The following is a 19,437-nucleotide window of genomic DNA, read 5'->3' on the forward strand; positions in this document are numbered from 1 at the left end:
AAGGGTCGTGCTTACTAAGCCTCTACCGGGGTGAAAAACCCTTACACCGCATGTTTTATCAGCTATGCGGTTAGAAATCATTACGATAAGAATTAGTAACTGCCTTCAATATTTGAAAAGTCACCATTTCCAAGCCCCATACTTTTTACTTCAATTTTCATTCGAAGGAATTAAAACCAATTAATTTCCACCAATAGATATAAGTTTCATGTCCTTGTATAATTATTGATAACTTAAAGAAGACGAAAAATAAAAGAAAAAATGTCTGACTGTGAGTGACATTGGCGCAAGAAAAGGTTAAAAAAGCACACTGAACATGTGCTGACATGACAAACAATACAAGGCGAATATCGAAAATAAGAGTCGCTCGTCGGGACTTGAACGCAAAATCGTAACTTTGATTGGCGATTTCAAATATTTACCCCCCTCGTCATCAGAATAACAAGGTCAACGCGATTCCCAAATCGTAGACTGTCTGAAAAACCAAATTAACTGCGATTTTCCTCAAATGGTGGAAGATTTCGAAATCGGATACTACATTTTTTACTAACTAACCTGTATAGAGAACTACTCATCCTTAATGCATAATCCAAATCAACTTCCAAAACCACATAAGGGTGATTGCACTACAATTCGATAAACGTTTGACCCTTACGGTCTCAGATTTTGATCTTAACTTCTGTGATGGAACTTAGGCTTGAAGTAATAAATATTCACGTAAGATAGTTTTGAGAAAATTAAGATTTTGCAATTTGTGGGAAATTTTAATCTGAACACTTTTTCGCCAATAAAGCGTGCTTTAAATCATCAGACGAATCTCTCCACATCTCCCTCTATTTCTTCGCCAAATAGTAGTACAGTGATGGTTTATGTCTCAATTTAAAGCTTTCTCAAAACCTCTCATATTATTACAACTGATTCTACGTCATTTCCAGTTATTGTCAACTCTTAACGTTTGAAAAACCATTCATATGCATTATTGTGGAACTTTAAATTCTAAAATGAAAGAGTTCACGCAACTTCTAGTGTACACGGTTCGATTATCCACTGCTGCACTGCTTCCACACTGCCGATTCTGCAAAGCTGAGACTATATAAATTTCATAAAAAATAGACAATTCAGCCAGTCAGCGGTGACGGAACACCAATGGAGATCCACCATGCTGACTTCGAAAACGCCTCTCTATTGAATAAAGAAGGCCGCTACTATCCAGGATCATCAAGGAGGCAAATGAAATCGCCAAAACACCCAACAACTTCAACCGTGAAGACGGCTACACTCTCGCCAGTGCGTGGAAAGGGATCTTCAAAGATCCTGACCAATCAGGGCACATCTCCACAAAATAGGCGCCAAAAAGGGTGTATATAGAAACGACCAAATTTCTGCATCGACACTTCAGTGGACCTGAGGGAGCCAACTGGAAAGTAGGCGGAATATTTTCCAGTAAAATGGATAAACTCGGAAGGAAACCCGGAAGAATCACTGCCTATACCATCATAATCTCCGCGGAAGACTACTTGGAAACCACATAAAATATATAAAAGATTGAAACATATTAGGTAAACATCCATCCTATATGTCGAAATATGTAATCCATCTCATGAGTCAAGATTTTTTACAGTTTGTTTTGCCGGTTTTCCTCGGAGGAATGTGAGACCAATAGCCATCCCGGAGGAAAAGAGTTCCAGCTAAATATGTATAACAATGCTGCTACAAGCTCACAAACACCTGTAAACTTAAAATACCAATGACAAGCCCTGAAGAGGAAAATTGTCCTATAACAGGGTTCATGCTGTAAATATGTCTATATACTACCAATACTATGTAAATATCCATGTACACTGGTAGCATTGGAAATAAACGCTTTTTGAATGAATTGAATGAAAAACAGTTTCTACGGCTGATTACGAAGTATGATTACTACGCAATAGAAATAATTGGAACGGGCAGCATGAATTTAAGAATGACGTGATAAATAACCACAATACTCACTCCGAAATATAAAAACCGCTTGCCATAAAGGAAAAATAGATGCCTTTACCAAATAGAGCGGGTTAGAATGGAGCCAAGGAATGGAAACGATTTACGATATCAAAATAGCGGGAAATCATGCAACAGAATTCCTAGGGAAACGTTAAAAATGACGCAGGGGGAGAGCGGAGGACTTTGGAAGCAGCACTAAAATCAAATCAAAAGCAGCAAAACGCGAGATAAAAATCGAATTTGAACGCTTTGTTTATTATGATTTCCAATGCGTTTTGAACGATGCCAAATTCCAAAAATCAACGTTACACTAGTTCTCTAGAAATGGTTTTTATAAAGCACGTTTACACTCACGAGTACCCGGACGCGTCACCAAGCAAATATTAGGATAGGACTAGATCAATGACGAACCAAACCCGCACGAAAAACTTGAAAAATGCTCTTGGGATCTGAACGAGAATTTTTATAAAGGGAAATTCTCGTGACGTTCCTTTCATCCAAAATTCCCAAAGCCGATATTCAAATATTTGAGCAAGGTTTGAGGCGAATGTAGATTTTTATCGCCATAAAAAAAATTAATATCGGACGACCTTGAGCTATAAAAAGGCAAATTCATTTTTTAGCCTATTCCTCCATTTTCGCCACTAAAAGCTTCGCTCTCCATCACATCCCTTGTGAATGGATACAATTCTTTTTTTTTAACACGGTCAAATGACCGCAAATAGAAAAAAAATCTGCCATGCATAAAATCTGGACGGTCAGAAACCTGGTTCTAAATTTTGTTAACAAAGAACATTTGATACACATGCAAACACATTTATGAGGGTTAAATTCACCCCGAGGCAGGAATAACTAGACGCGCGCAAGGAATATTACAAAATCGAGAAAATCGCAAAAGCTTCCGATGCACCAATAAAGCCGCATCAATCAAACCACACTCCATCGGTTCAAAAGAGACGGGACGTTGGGCAAAAGCCCAAAAAGATATGATTTTTTGCGACCAACAATCAGCTTCAACAAAACTTCAGGCACGCGGCTTGAATTATTTATGCTCAAGGAGGTCAGCAAATATTATTTAAGTATGAGTAAAAAAGGTAAAAAAAAAAACATACTAGTCCCATTTTGCATGCATTATTTTCCGTCAATTCATTGCTCTGAGGAGGTATAAACGCAACTTATGAATAGAAATGTGGATAAAACTTCAACCAGGACACTATACAAAGGCAGAAAGGAAGCGAACTGCTTTATCCCATAATGAATTGACTTATTTTGTGCTCTCACCATAGAAATGATTACTTACTTTATTTTTGAGGGCCCGGTGTCGAGTTATTAGAATGAATGTTCAGAAAAAAATTGAAGAATGGCATCTTCAGTAAAGAGGAGAGGCGATATTTCTATGGCCACAAAAAAATCGGAGATGAATTTATTTTTGCAGACAGAACATAGGTACGAGACTTTCTCAACAAACAAAATCCGATGAGCCTTTCCTAGGGGTTTCCACAAATTCAAGGGATTCAAAGAAATTTATATTGGTTAATTCATGTTCTGTAAAGGCTTTGAAGCAGCCGGAAAGGCATCTGAATTAATTTTTATATGTGTAATCAAAACAATAGTTGTAGATATCTTCATATTTAGTATTTTCCAAAATTTCTCAGGGCGAGCAATGGAATATACTTCCATGTTCCTAATTTAATTTTCATCATTCAGCGATCAGTGTGTCCAACGTTAAGCAGGCATTAAGGTGACTGAAAATAAGGTATATCCTATTTTTCAACACGAACGAATGGGAATGAAAATATTGAGGTTAATTCACAAGGTATTACAATTATTTCTGACGCCACGAAAAACAAATCGGAAAATAATAATTGATATCATAACATTTGATTTAACAAAAATCTTCACTTCAATACTCAAGGTGGTCAAATATTTTCCTCTCTCAATGTGGGAGAGCAAATACGTACTTATTTCTACTATGTTATTTATATATTATTGTATATTTAAAAACACGTTCATTTTAGAGAGAATAGCTAAAACGCTTAACGCTATTAGCAGAGCACAAGAAACATATTTGGTTGCAGATAACAAACATTAAGAAACGAGTAAGTTAGAAGCCTTGGGCAGTATCAATTTCCAGAGTCACGGGTCAAGACCACACAAAGGGCACATCATTCTGCGGATGATTTCACATTAGTATGTAGCAGTAAAAACTAGCCTACCAAACAAAGGAACGGGAGCGGTGAATGCACTGATGTACGGCTTGCGAACTCTTCCTCCTTTCATTACTTTGGTATGTATCATGGGAATGCCATTGTTCTGCATCGTTTCAAAGCATAAATCTGTTATGGATGCAACCAGAGAATGTAAGAGAAGAGATGCTGGACCTGATTCTCTAATCTCTCCCCAAATAGCGAAGAATCTTCAATCAAACTCCCTCGATGAAAATTCACGTACGCCTTCCTTTGTTTACACTTCATCATCTCAGAGTAAATGAGAAAAAGCAATCCATTTTTACGCAATTTCACCAGCCTCACGAAAGCCTTGTGGTACTCATTGCTCACAGAGCCCCAGCAGCAATGAGGTCAAACAGAGAAAAACAATGGAACAGCGGACAGTGACAGCAACAACGCGCCGAGACTCGCGATTGAGCTTTTTCAACGGCGTACTTCGCGTATTGGATGGAAACGATGATGGGTTTCTAAAAAAATATAACGAAATGGCTTTCATAATTTATTACGAGAATAATAAATTCATTAATCTTGTACTAAAAAATAAACGCTTTCAGGAAGTAATTAAACGGAGGGAAAAGTCCATTTTGTGAATCGGACGGATATTTCAAAGAGAAACGATGGATCATCAGATAGATATTTTGAAAGTGACTGCAGAAGAGAATGCAAGGTCATAACTGCATTGGGGAAAACGAAAAACTACCATCGCAAATGTAAACAGATACATCCGTTGACAAACATAACCGTTGATTCCAACGTCAGCCTGGACCACACTAATTATTTTCACCTGAGGAGCAAATTTACGATATGGCTTTCAGCCAGTTATTTCGGGTTGCGCATGCGACTCACAAGACGTGTGATGCTATTGGTCCACGGCAAGCTACACAGTAAAACGTTTTGATGTTGGCCAACAATTTTCCCCAGCCACGCGTCTGCTGTTTACCGGGTCGAAAGAGGAAACAGATCCACATTAGTGCATATATTCCGCAGTAATTGATCTACATTAATGAGCATCTACCACAGGAAACTGCGCAACCGACATGTACCTATCTGATTAATACGTATGGACGTCCATGAGGAAAATCGGAGAACCAGGAAAAACGCACGACGGTCTGCTGCGGTTTTGTAATGTGAGAGGTACGAGGCGAGGGAGCATTGCCCTTAATGGCGAGAGGGATGCAAGGAGGGAGAACCTTTTGACCTTGCCAGCATATCAAAGGGCCGGTCAGGTTGCTCGCGGATTCGCCCTCGAGTCTAGGTTGGAAAGCGCAGCACGACTCCTCACACCACTGTCAAGGCCAAGTGACCGGCCGGCACCAAGGCTACATTTCCCTACTCGTTCGTCGGAAGAAAGCAATCATCTGTTCATATCTCAGGGGTTGGTGTGGATATGACTGACTCGGGGTAAGTAACCGAACGAGTACGTGGAAGAATATTATTGAAAGAATGAACTTAAGCGAAAATAATGAGCATGTATGCTGAAAGGAAATGAGTTCTCTCAACGAATGTTAGGAAAGAAGTTTTTCACAGTTTTCCGGCTAGGTAAAGTTTTTTGATAGACGCTGACGATTAGATTTTATAAGTTGCTGTCGGGACTTTATGTCCATTGTTGCCCACGTTTCGATGGTCGAGCCAACAGTTGTAAAGTCGACAACAATGGCGATCCTGGCCCGGATGCTAACCTAAAAGCAATTTATCAACATCGTAGGCCGGGAAAACTTGCATTTTCTCTTCATTGGAGTGTAAAGTCTACCATTGACTTCAGGCTGAATCCTGGAGAAAACATTTCGTACCTGTTAGGTCTAGGTGATTATTGTGTTGACCTGTATAACTCGCCCTCCCCCGTCACTATGACAACTGGTCCACGACGCGATGCCGAGTCAGCTCACAATAATATCGTGAATCTTCTTAAATATTCTCAGCCTAGGATGCATACTCGTTATTTAATCTTTATTATGCACTTAATAGTGATTAGAAATCAATTATCCATCGTGGCCAATTTCTGTCGCAGCGTTGGCGAGGATGTCAGCGCACCGCCTAACACCGTTAAATTTACTTCCAGACGCCCCCGCTAAAGAATTCTAATCAGCGCACAGGTCTAGTGAAGACATAAAAAGCCTTCTATCATTCCATCATTATCTTCAAGTACTTCGCATCCCAAGAAAAAATTATAGGTACCCTATATAATTAATAATACTTAGGATAGAAAATCTTCACGGTAATAATTGTTCTCTTTGCTGTTATTTTAACAAGAAAAACATTATTGATTCGGAAAAGCATCCTCTAATACATTGTTTTGAAACTACAGGCAAAAAAAAAGAAACCATCTTCGCGTATGATATAGATTTTGTCGTCAGCGTGCAATCACATAACACGCAAAGCATCTCGCATTGAAGCATTCACTTCGACGCAAGTAAATCAAATCAAGCACGAAACTGTTCCATGCAACGCATACAACCCAGAAAACAAAAGACAGCCGAACTTCGCTTTCAGAGATGGTAGCACCGCCGTCGCCCATCCGATACCATTTCCCATGCTTGCAAATTGTTTCGCCTGTTTTCGTACCCTCAAGGCCATGCCGCAGACACCCATAACTGCAATCACGAATATTAAAATGAAGAATGCTGAAGTCGACCGCTAGAATTATTGTCGCCCCGCGCGCATTATAATCAAATTATGAAAATCGCCACTAGAAGCGCTGACAGTACGTCGATTTCCCGTTTTTACGGGGAAATAAACAGCAGGAAACACGTATTTAATGCATTTGAGATTATATACAAGGAACCTGGAACGCTTCGAGCCTATCTGCCATCGTTCACACCGTAATTTCACCAATGACATTTATAGGGGAATCATTTATTGGGACGCATTCACATCAAATGCACCAGTGAGATGATAAAGATATTGCTGGCTATCAAGCGATCCCTTTATCATGTCACGAACTGATCACTCCCTAACTTCATCTTCGTGCCAAAAAGGTGCATTCTCTCATCAATGGTTGCCCGAGACTGGAAATACATTTTGGTAAGTACCCTTTATTCGTTCGTATGGACGAAATAAATCAGTGAACGTCAACGATGTCTCCTTTTCGTTTTCGAAGTACCCTTAACTTTGACAATGATTTGAAGATGAAATAAGGACCCTGATGCTGATAACGTCCAACCTGACATTTAAAAAAACTTCTGGGAGGTTTAAATATCGCCTTTACTGTAAAATTTTCCTTCTGGAATTTGTTAAATAATATTATTGGTTGATTGACGCTTTAAATGTTAAATTAGAGGAGTAAGAGCAATGTTTTTATTTGCTTTACGGTGCTTTGTCAATGGCGCAATTCGACATGTTCCCGGGCCGCCTGTAATGGTGTCCTCTTGACTGCATTGTTTGCACAGCTGGTCCTAGCGAATTGCGCCCGCTCCGTTTCTCATGCCAACAACATACGATACGGGGCGAAGGGGTAGAAGGGGAAGAAACCGGGTAATACCACTCCTACGGGCCAGACGGCAAGCGATGCTGAGTCGGAAACCAAGCATTCCTCCCAATCTACTCCATCCTTAAGTAGTCATGAGCTACCATAGCCCATCATCAAAGCGGCTGTAACGTTATTTTTTAATATTCTGATTTGTGTTAAACTTCGCAATCGTGTTTTATTATGTGATATCCCGGAGTGAAAGTGAAAAATAACAACCACAATTCACCGCCGAGTATTACAGAAATTTAATGTAATTAAATCGTCTTATAAGGCATAGTATACATTAATGTGTTATGTTATTACAGATGCACCAAATTTTCAACTAATTAAGGCATAACACGTAAGAAGGAATAATATAGGTTCCCCAGGAAAATCAACGACATCTTCCATTCAGAGTGTCGTATAAACGTCTTTAAATATCATTTCTGCTCACTTCACGGACCATTTATGAGCAACATTACGTTTTCCAGAAGACTGAATGCGAAGTTTAACAATTGTGTGTATTCATTTACTGTGAGACAAGCGAGTACCAACACGCAATTATCGGCAATTAAATTTAATGCGGGTTAAGTATAATATGAACGATATTGTTCATATGGGCTTTCTTCAGGGACCACTGACTCAAGCTGCACCAATCTTAAACCCCTCCACAATACGTCTAAATGCATAGGCATCTCCTAAAAATTAGCTAACTTTAAGGTATCATCAGCATTCCCAAGAAAGGAATTTTCGAAGCATTCCCTAAAACTCCCCCTTCATTCCAAAATTGTCATAGAAAACGTGGCGCGTAAACAATGAAATATTCAGTTCAGCCCTTATATCTATTACAAGAAGATACAGTAGAACTAATTTATCCGGATTGATGATCCTAAAAATGTAAATAATTTTAAAAACGATGAGTACCATACTGTAATAGAAAAACTTATCATTTACTTATCATGATATCGACCATAAGCACAAATCACTACATGATAAACTACATACAAAGGAGAAATGTATATTTTTTTAGAAATAAATTGTCTCTTTTCCTTTGTTATAATTTTGTGTGAAGTTTAACCGCTAACTTAACTATGATTGTATTTTATTTTTACATTGAAAATCGTAATCATATACGGTACTTTTCGTGGAATATGGGTCCAGATCTTTGATCCAGATATACCGGAGAGTCGGATCATTGAGATCCCTATAAACGAGGTTCTACTGTACTCATTTTACTCACAGCTTTATAAACTCCACAGCAGCAGCAGTCCTCAATTACTAGCGAAGTATGTTCAATTGCACTCACCTGAAAACACAAAGAAATTATTTTTATAACTCAACGGCGATAAAATTAACGCATAATAATATTATTTAGATAAAAAGATGATACATTAAGTAAATAACGAGACTGGAATTGGTCAAATAGCTAACAAACATCCCATGAAAACAAATTAATTAAATATTTATGAAAAACTACCACCCTGCAGCTTTTTATAGATACTAATTATAACTTCGAATTATTCATTAAGGATCATTTCACGACTTCACGCTTATATATACACAAATAATGGCCTCTTGATGAAAAAGGCATCAGACCAACCAGGTCTTATAGCTTTTGAGGAGTCACTAGCAAGTGAACCCGAAGTGCGAAACTTCGACAGAAAAAAACCATCCTGATCAAGGCAAACACTTTTTATAAATAGAAATTTGGCGTTGCACGATAGAAATTTCCCTCGTGTCTGACGCTGGGGGCCTTCTTTGTCAATGGGCTGTATATTTCAATTAAAATTAATACGTGGAATATATAATTATCCGTTTTTTATGCGTATCTTTCACATAAAAAACAATCGGCACACTTTTCTACTAGCATTAACATCACAAAAGTGCAATAAATTTCTACACCAATGAAGCGTATAAGTCGCCCGTGTGAACTGGAATCGAGCTGTCGTCAAGTGTTAAGTTTAAACATTACGAGCATTAAATGCAGGTCAATGAGCATAATTGGCAGTTAAATTATGGCATGGCAGCCTTCAGTTTACTCCAATTCTTCCCCTGGCCATAACACAGAGACCCAATACATGATCAAACCGTCGCCATATCGCCTCTCACGGCCATGCGATTCCTGTTATCGCCACACAAACGTTTTTCTTCATAACATATGGTCCATTTTTTTCTCTTACAATGATTTTTTCCTACAGCAAAGACTAAGCATGTTCGGATCATTACCAACATGCAATTAATGGCAGCCAAGGTACTGGCTAATTTGTTTTAGCACTTATTCTACTCATGCCTGCAATACATAAATGCCATCCACATAATTTTAAAAAATGAATAAGGAGAATATTTTACTCTTCAGATTGAGATCTCGTACTCTTCAGGAAATCCAATAGGAGTAAAATTAGGTTTTTCATAAAATAAAATCCGGGTCGTACTATTTAAAATAAAGTGTGGAATAGAACAAAGTATTTTTATTTTATGATGAAGCAGTTCTACAAAGCAATGACGGAGACCGTGGTTTATATTAAAACCAGGTTATTTATTTCAAGATGGAAAATCATTCAAACAGCGTCGCACGGGACGTTCCAAATGTTAAGCAATTCCAGCTCGTTGTTTCGAGAAGAGTCGCCACATTTCTCAGCAATGAAAGCAATTCCATCTATCTGGATGTCTTCGAGGGAGTAGAGTAAAAACCATTCTCGAGCTGTGATTCATGCTCCATTGACTGAGTAATGGTATATTTTTTGCATAGTTTTTGTTGTGAACAATAAAAAAACTTAACATTGACTACCTCAACTGCCACGAACACAATATTTTCTGCACAACTTATATTCTTGGTCTCCAACCATCTGCGAAGATGAAGCTATGAGGTCAGTGATTTAATTCATTCATGAGGAATCGTATAATATGCCCTTTTCAGCATGAATCGCTTCCATCAGGTGATCCAAGAACCCATTTAAAGCACATTTTTTTCAGTTTTGATGATGTGTGAAAACACGATTCCCGGCTGTTTCAGCAAGAGGTTAAAATGCAAATGCGAAAAAAACTTGTAGACACATTTCTAGTTTTAAGTGAAGTGAGATCGAGCAACTCGCTATATGCAGGACAGAGTATCTTGACGGACGACATTTGCGCTGAGGCTGTCACATTACGAGCCAAGTAGACACATCGAGTAGACACGTCAAGTTGCACGAGGACAAAATATACGAAGGAAAAAAATACGCCATGAAGGCTGAAGGCTGTACTACCTCCCAGCCAGGGCTGGACAGTATTTCAAATACATTTGTAATTTGTATTTGGCATCTCAAATACACGACCTGAATGTATCTCGTATTTTGTGTTTCAAATACAGATTTTTGGTATTTTCCCAGTCTAAAATAAAAAATACATTAAAAAATACATTTGTAAAATACTTTAGAAGTAGCTCTGATAACACCTCTGCAACATCATGCTTTAGAGATTACTTCTTTTTCGTTAGAATCATTTTCTTCGTGTTTGCAACTATCCATAACGCGCCAAGGTAGGTTATATTTTTTTAAGATCTCTAAGTTTCCACACAAATTCATTTTATATTTTAAAAGTATTTAAAATACTTATTTGTAGTTTGTTTTTCAAATACCCAAGTCAAAGGTATTTTGTACTATAAATAACCTCGGCCTGTATTATTCCTACCCCTGCTCCAAGGCCCCTCTCTCCCTAGTTTTTCTTTCCCTCAACCGATGTACTCTATGGTTCTGCAGTACCAGAGACACAGTGCATTCTAATTTTCCTCCCTCCTCTTACATGGTTTTTTAGTGGCCGGGTTCAGCGAGCTGGAACGTAGTCTGTCTTTCTCTCTCTCTTAGAGGCATCTGCGCGCATGACAATGCTGTCTTAGCATTTCTCTCGCTTTCATCTTTCTTTTTAAATCGGGCGTGGCGGTTTCATGACCTCGCCATTCCTTATGGATGACGGGGCAGCAGGACATGGGGTCGAGGCGGGGGGAAGAAGGAGTCGAAACAGCCAAGAGGTGTTGGCCATATGGTGAGAGCATTGAGTATTCCATAGTACGACGGCAAACGAAGGACATGTTTCAAGGCGTCTGAGAAAAAATCTCCGAATTTACCAAGTTAATTTAGTAAATACTTTGTTCCACGTTCATAGATAAGAAGGACAAGAAGAGAGAAACCGAAAAGCTCGCACATTCTTGCGAAAAAGAGTCGACTTTTAATGGGTTGAAATAAAAAAAACGCGCAATTTAACACCAAATAACACGCTAGAAATATTATATTGTTAAAATTGAAGGTAGTACTTTTCCAACGCTAATAAATTACGCACCGTGACCCTCGCGAGTATCTCAAGAACTCATTAAAAATACATGCGCTCCATTATGAATTTCACTACTGTTTATTAAATTTCTCGAAAATAATGTGGATATTTCAATTAATAGAATTTTGTGTTCCTAAACCGCAATATTTAATTAGCTCTATGGATAAAAACCCGAGTAAGAATAAAATTTAATTGCATATCATGACTGCATAAAACTTCTAAAGGGCTTATTTTGCATACCTTTCACGCTTGCCTTAAAATTTTATTTCGATATGTTGTGCAAATACCACAATTTTCATTTAGGTAGGGTTCATGACAGGATTTTCACATTATTAAGTATATCAAAGAAAATATGGACTCTGCTCAAACCAGACCATTTTTTTAAACAGGACTCTGTATTATTTATGGCTTTGAATTATTTGGGAAAATAAAATGGACAAGTTAATGGTTTGATGTAGAGGATATTAATTTGCATTTATTCGGGAAAATGTATACATCCAGGAAGTATTTTCACATGCGTTAGATGCCAATTGTTCGGCCGTCATACGATTACAGGATTAAATGCCTCTTTCGTACATCAAGTAACGAAGACTCGTTGCGACTAGAGGCCCGAAGAAACCACGAGGTAATTTAGTTTCACGTGAATAAATGAAGTAGAAACTATTCATCGTCGTGAGGGCAACCTTCCGTGATGATTAAATCCATTAATAGACAAGCAACGGAATCCTCATACTGTTTCCTATTGTATTTAGCACAGGAAAGGATAACCATTGCTCCATTTACAATAACTAATGCCGAGTCAATGTTATTCCAATTTTACGAGATTTTTCAAACGAAGTACTCGGCCCAAGATTCTACGGTATAGCGAGTGTTTGACAACCCTCTTTCATGCTTCGCATACTCCAGCAACCGAAACCGAAGAAACATGCCCACGCGCCCCGACGGCACTTTCCCGTTTATCGCCGTGAAATTCGAATTTTTCCCTCACGACAATGGGAGCGACGACGCTTCCAGCGATTCTCTTGTTTTTCCTCCATTCGGTATTTGTTTGTTGACTCCCTGTCCCTTCCTCGCTTGACACTGTACGCAGACGAGCACTCTCAAAAGGCAAGCTTTTGCCTCTTTTTTTTTACGTCTCTCCCACCTCTCACGACAGATCGGGAATCCGTATGGACCCTCCCCACTCTTCTTTTAATGCCTCCGTTTATATCACTTCCGAAACACGAACTGTATTTATCCTCTTCCGAAGCATCAGAACAGGAAAAAACGAAAAAGAAAGAGAGGGAGATAGAGAGAAAATCCAGAGGAGTCGATTCGGAAAACTTTTCCCAAATAGTCTTCCTATTTTCGAAGACTATTCCGATTGAGTGGAAAAGCAGCGGAGGGAGGAGGAGTGCACTTGAAAGCCTATAAAACAGCGGGGAAACTATTCAAGACGCACATAAAAGCCAGGAGGAGGAGATAGAAAGAGTCCTTTCGTGGAGGGCCGGGGAACAGGGCAATTTCACCGCTGACACCAGGAAGGACCCACGACTAAAACGGCTTTCAGCGCCCGAAAGTGCCCGGAATATTTCTCAACGCCTTCCGCATTGGATCGAGAGGATATTTTATGTTTAGTGCAATTGACTAGAAGTAGATTTTCCACTTTCGTTCCGCTTTTTTTTGGAACGCTAACGCGAAACACTTATGAAGTCTTTTCTTCTTTCATTCTTGTCATGCTCAAAGTTCCACGTCAACTTAAAATGCGATGAAATATGTAACCACTGCAAGTTTATGATTTTAACATGACTAACTTTTTTGTTAGGTGTATGCGGCACTCTTATTCACCAACGATATTCCTTATGGAGAGAGATAGGTAATAGAGTAGACGAAATTTTCAAAAACAAATTATGACAGGGCCAAATCTGCTCTTACATCTAAAACATTTACATTATTGAAATATTCCCATTTTCATGTTAAATATCACAATTCAATTCGATATCAACGAGATTCTGCAGAATTACACCTCTGGCAAAAACCAGAAATCGGAGTTATCTTTGCGGCGTGATTCATCGTCATGCTGTACACGCAATTCAACATCATGTTTAGCAAACATTACATTTCAAATAGATTAACAATATAGGAAGGACCAGATCTGCGAATGTTCAAACACTTTTAATTTCTACTGACGGTCATAAGTCTCACGAAGAGTTTCATCTTAAAGAGCACCCAGCTCCTTTCTCAGAATACTCCGTGGTCAACATAGGAATTGGGCTGCTAATACGATTGGGCGCAAATTTAGCGCCCAATCGTGTTAGCAGCCAACGTTCACCATTTTCATGACCGTGAACTTAACTTCCTCATACTACTCCTAGTTAGGTGAGCTATTATCCATTTCAAAATTTAATGCAATACAATTTTGGAGAAAAACTATTCGAGAAGTGAGTGCGTAAGGACATGACCTAATCAACAAACAATATCGTATTAATAAGCGTCGTCAACAACACAACTTAGGCAGGGAAAATTATAATCACTGGAGACTTACATGGAGGATCTTTAGACGGGCATAAATAGAAGTTCATTCAAATATCACGAGCGTTGTCTCCAAAACTTGAAAGCCCATGTTTTACATATGAATTCCAATGAAAAAATTAACAAAAATAGCCGTTCAGCCGGTACGACTTAATAAAATCTACATTATTCTTTCGCTTTAGATTCATTCTCAAAATACGTTGTAAATATCACTGCGGATCAGGGATAACATGGGGTAGGGACTCGAAGATGAATTCGGATACTAATGCTTTGGGTTTCCATCAAATGCGTAAATCAATTGTTCGAATTTATACTGTAAAGGTTATGATCATTAGGGGACAAGAGCTTATACTTTAAAGAGATGCAAAATCCTACACCAACTTCATTGAAAGACAATTCACGAGGAACGAAGAATAGTGTATACTGCATATACGTTCCTGGAGGAATGCCATCATTGCCAGAGGGGTTTAGTCTCCTCGTATGAGCGTTTACATTCCCCAAAACACGAGGGACGCTTCGTTTTCTTCCTCGACCGTGGTAGCCTTGGGCGCACGACGCTTTTATCTCTAGCCATGGTCTTTTTTTCCGCCACCAGAGGGGATGAGTAAGAATGAAGCACGCCGACGAAGAAGTTAACTCTCCTGGGAGGAGAACGGTCAGTGTCACGACACGGACGAGTTGAGGCCAATAGGCTGCCTCACACAGGGCACGCACGCGTTCATAAGCACGCCCCGAAGGAGTCGTCCTTGGGGAAAAAAGAGACGAGACGGCACGGCCCGCCGTGACGCGATGGGGCGCAGAGGCGTGCTTAGTGATGCTCACTTGCGAACCACGCCGCGAGATAAATCGAATCGGAAATGACGAGGAAAAAAAGTTACGAGTGGAGTTTGATCTATCGGTGTTGCGATACACGGAGAATGACAAGGGTCGTACGGCCTGACTTTTCCACGGCATACTGATTATTACTATTTCCCGGTCATGTCCAGCAAAAGCCATCTAGATATAGGTAGGCAATAAGAGCAGTAGGTTCAACGCGCTCATACACTTGAAGTGACTAGCGGAATAAAGGGCCTAATGTGGACAGCATAAACTCATGAATCTTCGAAATAAAATTAGGGTGGAATAATGGGGAAGGGATCCCTCATTTAGACTCATTAAAACCACGTTTCTACTAATTAAATTTCTATGATTTATTTATTTCTCGGCAAGGTGGTTACTCAAACATTCACCCTGAAATTCGTTGACTCATCAAGACTATTTTAATATTGCAGACTATTTGATGACAGGTAAAACATAGTATTTACATTTACATGATATAAAAAATGTGTTTGAGTGATGACAAATTATAGCCTTGACACCATTTAAGAAAATTTACGATGTAAAAATAAGTTTCACCCTCAACGTGCACGCTTGAATTCAACTGAAAGAATAGGAATTTCGGATATTGAAGATTATCCTACGCGTGAAGGACGAGGAAAAAGCAATGCTTGACACTCCCAGTGAATATGATTCTTCCAGGCATTTTTGTAATTTACCCGTCATCCCATGGCTCATTAAAAACGTAGAAATTAAGTATAATTTAATATCATAAATCAACTTCATTACCAAAACGCCACCGAGATATCAAGCACACGTTATTTTTAGAGGCTTTTTCTCAACTTTCATCGTCTGTCTGTTTCATCGATGGAATCTTGAAATAAAGTTACTGATATAAGAACACGATTGAAGCTTGTTAAGAAAGGGAGGTTGATAAGGAAATGGGATGTAATAAAGCTGAAAAATGAGAAGAATGAAGCATATAATAAAAATGTTGAGAAAAAATTGGAAGATGTAAGACAAAGTAATGAGGTATCAGAGGAATGGAATAACATTAGGGATGTAATATGGGAAGTATTAGAAGAGGAAGTTGGTGTTGTACAAAAGGAAAGAAATAGGAAGGAATGGATCACTCAGAGCATGATAGATAAAATGGAGGAAAGGAGAAAGTGGAAAAATGTTCACACTGAAGAAGGAAAAGGGCAATATAGGAAACTTAACAATGAACTACGAAGATTAACTGATAAGGCAAGAGAGGAGTGGATGGAGAGAGAATGCGAAAAGATGGAAGTCCTAGAAGAACAAGGGAGATTGGAAGAAATGTATAAAACAGCTAAAAAGTTCACAAAAAGAGAGCCAAAGAAAATAAGTAAACAAGGAATGTTAAATAAATACGGAAAGATAACAACAGGTGTTGAGGAAAACAAAAACATATGGAAAGAATATGTGAAAGAACTATATGATAGTAAAGATGATCATTCTGAGATGGAGTTGGAAGAGGAATGGGAATGTGAAGAGGTGAATAGAGGACCAAACATACTGAGAAGAGAAGTGGAAAAGGCAATCAAGGATCTCAAGGAAAGGAAAGCAATGGGATGCGATAGAATACCATCAGAAGCATTAAAGAACCTAGGTAACAGTGCAATGAGTCTACTAACAAATTTAATCAATAGGATATATGATACCGGGAGCTGGCCTGATGATCTACTTAAAACAATTCTAATACCAATACCAAAGAAATGTAATGCCATAGAATGTAAAGACTATAGGACAATTAGTCTTATATGCCATGTTACCAAAGTAATTACAAGGATTATATTAAAAAGAATCGAAGGAAGAATTAAAGAAAATATGGGAGAAGATCAATTTGGATTTAGAAAGGGTAAAGGGACTCGTGATGCAATAGGATGCTTGAGGATGATAGGAGAAAGAATGATGGAAGTGAATAGAGATTTGCACATTTGCTTCATTGATTGGGAAAAGGCATTTGATAAGGTTAATTGGAATGTGTTATTGAAAATTTTGAAAGACATTGGCATTGATTGGAAAGATAGGAGATTAATAAAGGAGATGTATTGTAGGCAGGTAGTAGTTATAAAAATTGGAGATGATGAAACAGAAGAAATTGGCATAGGAAGAGGAGTGAGGCAAGGGTGCTGCCTTTCTCCAGAGCTCTTCAATGTTTATGCAGAAAAAATGATGGAAAAAGCTTTAGAAAAAGCTAGAGGAGTTGTAATAGGAGGAGAAAGAATAAAAACAATTAAATATGCAGATGATCAGGCAGTGCTGGCAGAAAGTGAAGAAGATTTACAACAAGTGATGGATGATATAATGGATGTGGGGAGGGAATTTGGAATGAACTTAAACATAAATAAAACCAAGGTGATGAGAATCAGCAGAAAAGAAGGTTGTGTTTGTATATCCTTAGAAGGAAATATCATACAGCAAGTACAGACTTTCCAATATTTGGGAAGTCTGGTAAGATGGAATGGAAGTTGTACTGAGGAAATAAGAAGAAGGATATCAATAGGTAAAGGAGCGTATGGAAAGGTAAAAGCATTGTTAACAGCAAAAAGAATTCCAATAGAGATGAGGAAGAGGTTTATGAAATGTTTTGTGTGGAGTGTAGTGTTGTACGGATGTGAAACATGGACTGTTAAAAAGAAGGAGGAGAGATATTTAGAAAGTTTTGAAATGTGGGTATGGAGACGAATGTTGAAAGTGAAGTGGACTGACAGAGTGAAGAATGAGGAAGTTCTAAGAAGAATAGGCGAGGAAAGAAAATTAATACATATGATTCATAAGAGGAAGGCAAGTTGGTTAGGGCATATATTAAGAAGGAATTGTTTGGAACGGAGAATAATAGAAGGGAAGATAGAAGGAAAGAGAGGAAGAGGAAGAAGGAGGATGGGAATGTTGGATGATATAAGAAGAGGAAGAAAATACAAAGACCTAAAGGAGGATGCTCAGGATAGAGAAAGATGGAGAGAAGTCCAGTGGAAACCTGTCTAAGGACAGTAATCACTGATGATGATGATGATGACCTATCGCCGGATAGGGTTGAAGTTTTGCGAACTTGTTTGCTTCTGATGGTAATACAGTATTAAATACTCGAGAATTTGAAATTGGTATCACTTGGCTCTAGTTAGATAACTAAATTTCGATATGGAATAGTTTTAAGAGTTCTCAACAGATGGCGTTAGTTATATGTTTTCAAGAAAATTTCTTATAAAAATAAAAAAGTGGAAAAAGCATGTTTTATTATTTTTTTAAATGTTTATTTATAGGCTACCTTAAGAAATTTACTTGCTTTATGTGACACTTCAAGCTAAATTACATTCTTCATTCTACCCGCATAAATACTTTGATTCACGTACATAACTTTGTATTATTTTCTTGGAAAAATAAAGCACCAGCTCGATCACAAATTACTCTGGTCCGCACACGTGAAGCAAGCCTTACGATCAGCCACTGCAGCCAGGATATCTCTTGTGTGTATGCTCAACTCCCGATCTGCGATCGCGAGAAAGGATAAGGTGACGCTGTATAAATCATTCATTAGACCTCGGCTGCTTTACGGGTGCGAAGTGTTCGGCAGCACTTCCCTTACGAATATCAAACGCTTAGAAACATTCCAAAATCGTACTCTGCGCTACATCACAAACCAACGTAGTCTCATACCAATTACCGAAATAAGACGCGCTCACAAGGTACCCAAAATACACGAGTTCATCAAGTCACAAGCTGTGCGACTTCAGAACTCCCTTTCACGTAACCCGCTCACAAAAACTCTATGGGATTACCCAGTACATTTTAAACGCTTCAAAAGCTACAGACTTCCAAAAGAAATATTAATTCGATAATACCGAATTCTTTCCTATGTCTTTTCTTTCAAAATAATTATTAGTATTGTATTGTTGTTTGAAAAAATAAGAAAATATACTTAAAACAAAAAAAAATATATAAAAATTTGTTCAAAATCAAGCAAAAAAATAATAAAAACTTGATAAAATGTACAAAAAAAATAATAAAATGAACAAAATGCATTGTATGCAACAAAAAAATGAAAAAATTGTGTAATAATCAAAAAAGAAGTGTCATAAAAATATTTGAAGTGTCATTTTGGGGCCACTCAGGGCCGTTTCACGG

The 19,437-nt window shown here is 38.3% G+C and overlaps 1 protein-coding gene across 1 annotated transcript in view; it reads right to left on the reverse strand.

Moving 5' to 3' along the window:
- The window catches only part of LOC124155905 (somatomedin-B and thrombospondin type-1 domain-containing protein), a 958,847-nt gene that overhangs the window by 891,349 nt on the left and 48,061 nt on the right, over window positions 1-19,437 (reverse strand). The window lies entirely within an intron of this gene.

Source organism: Ischnura elegans, chromosome 3, assembly GCF_921293095.1.
Source record: "Ischnura elegans chromosome 3, ioIscEleg1.1, whole genome shotgun sequence".
Taxonomy (NCBI): Eukaryota; Metazoa; Arthropoda; class Insecta; order Odonata; family Coenagrionidae; genus Ischnura; species Ischnura elegans.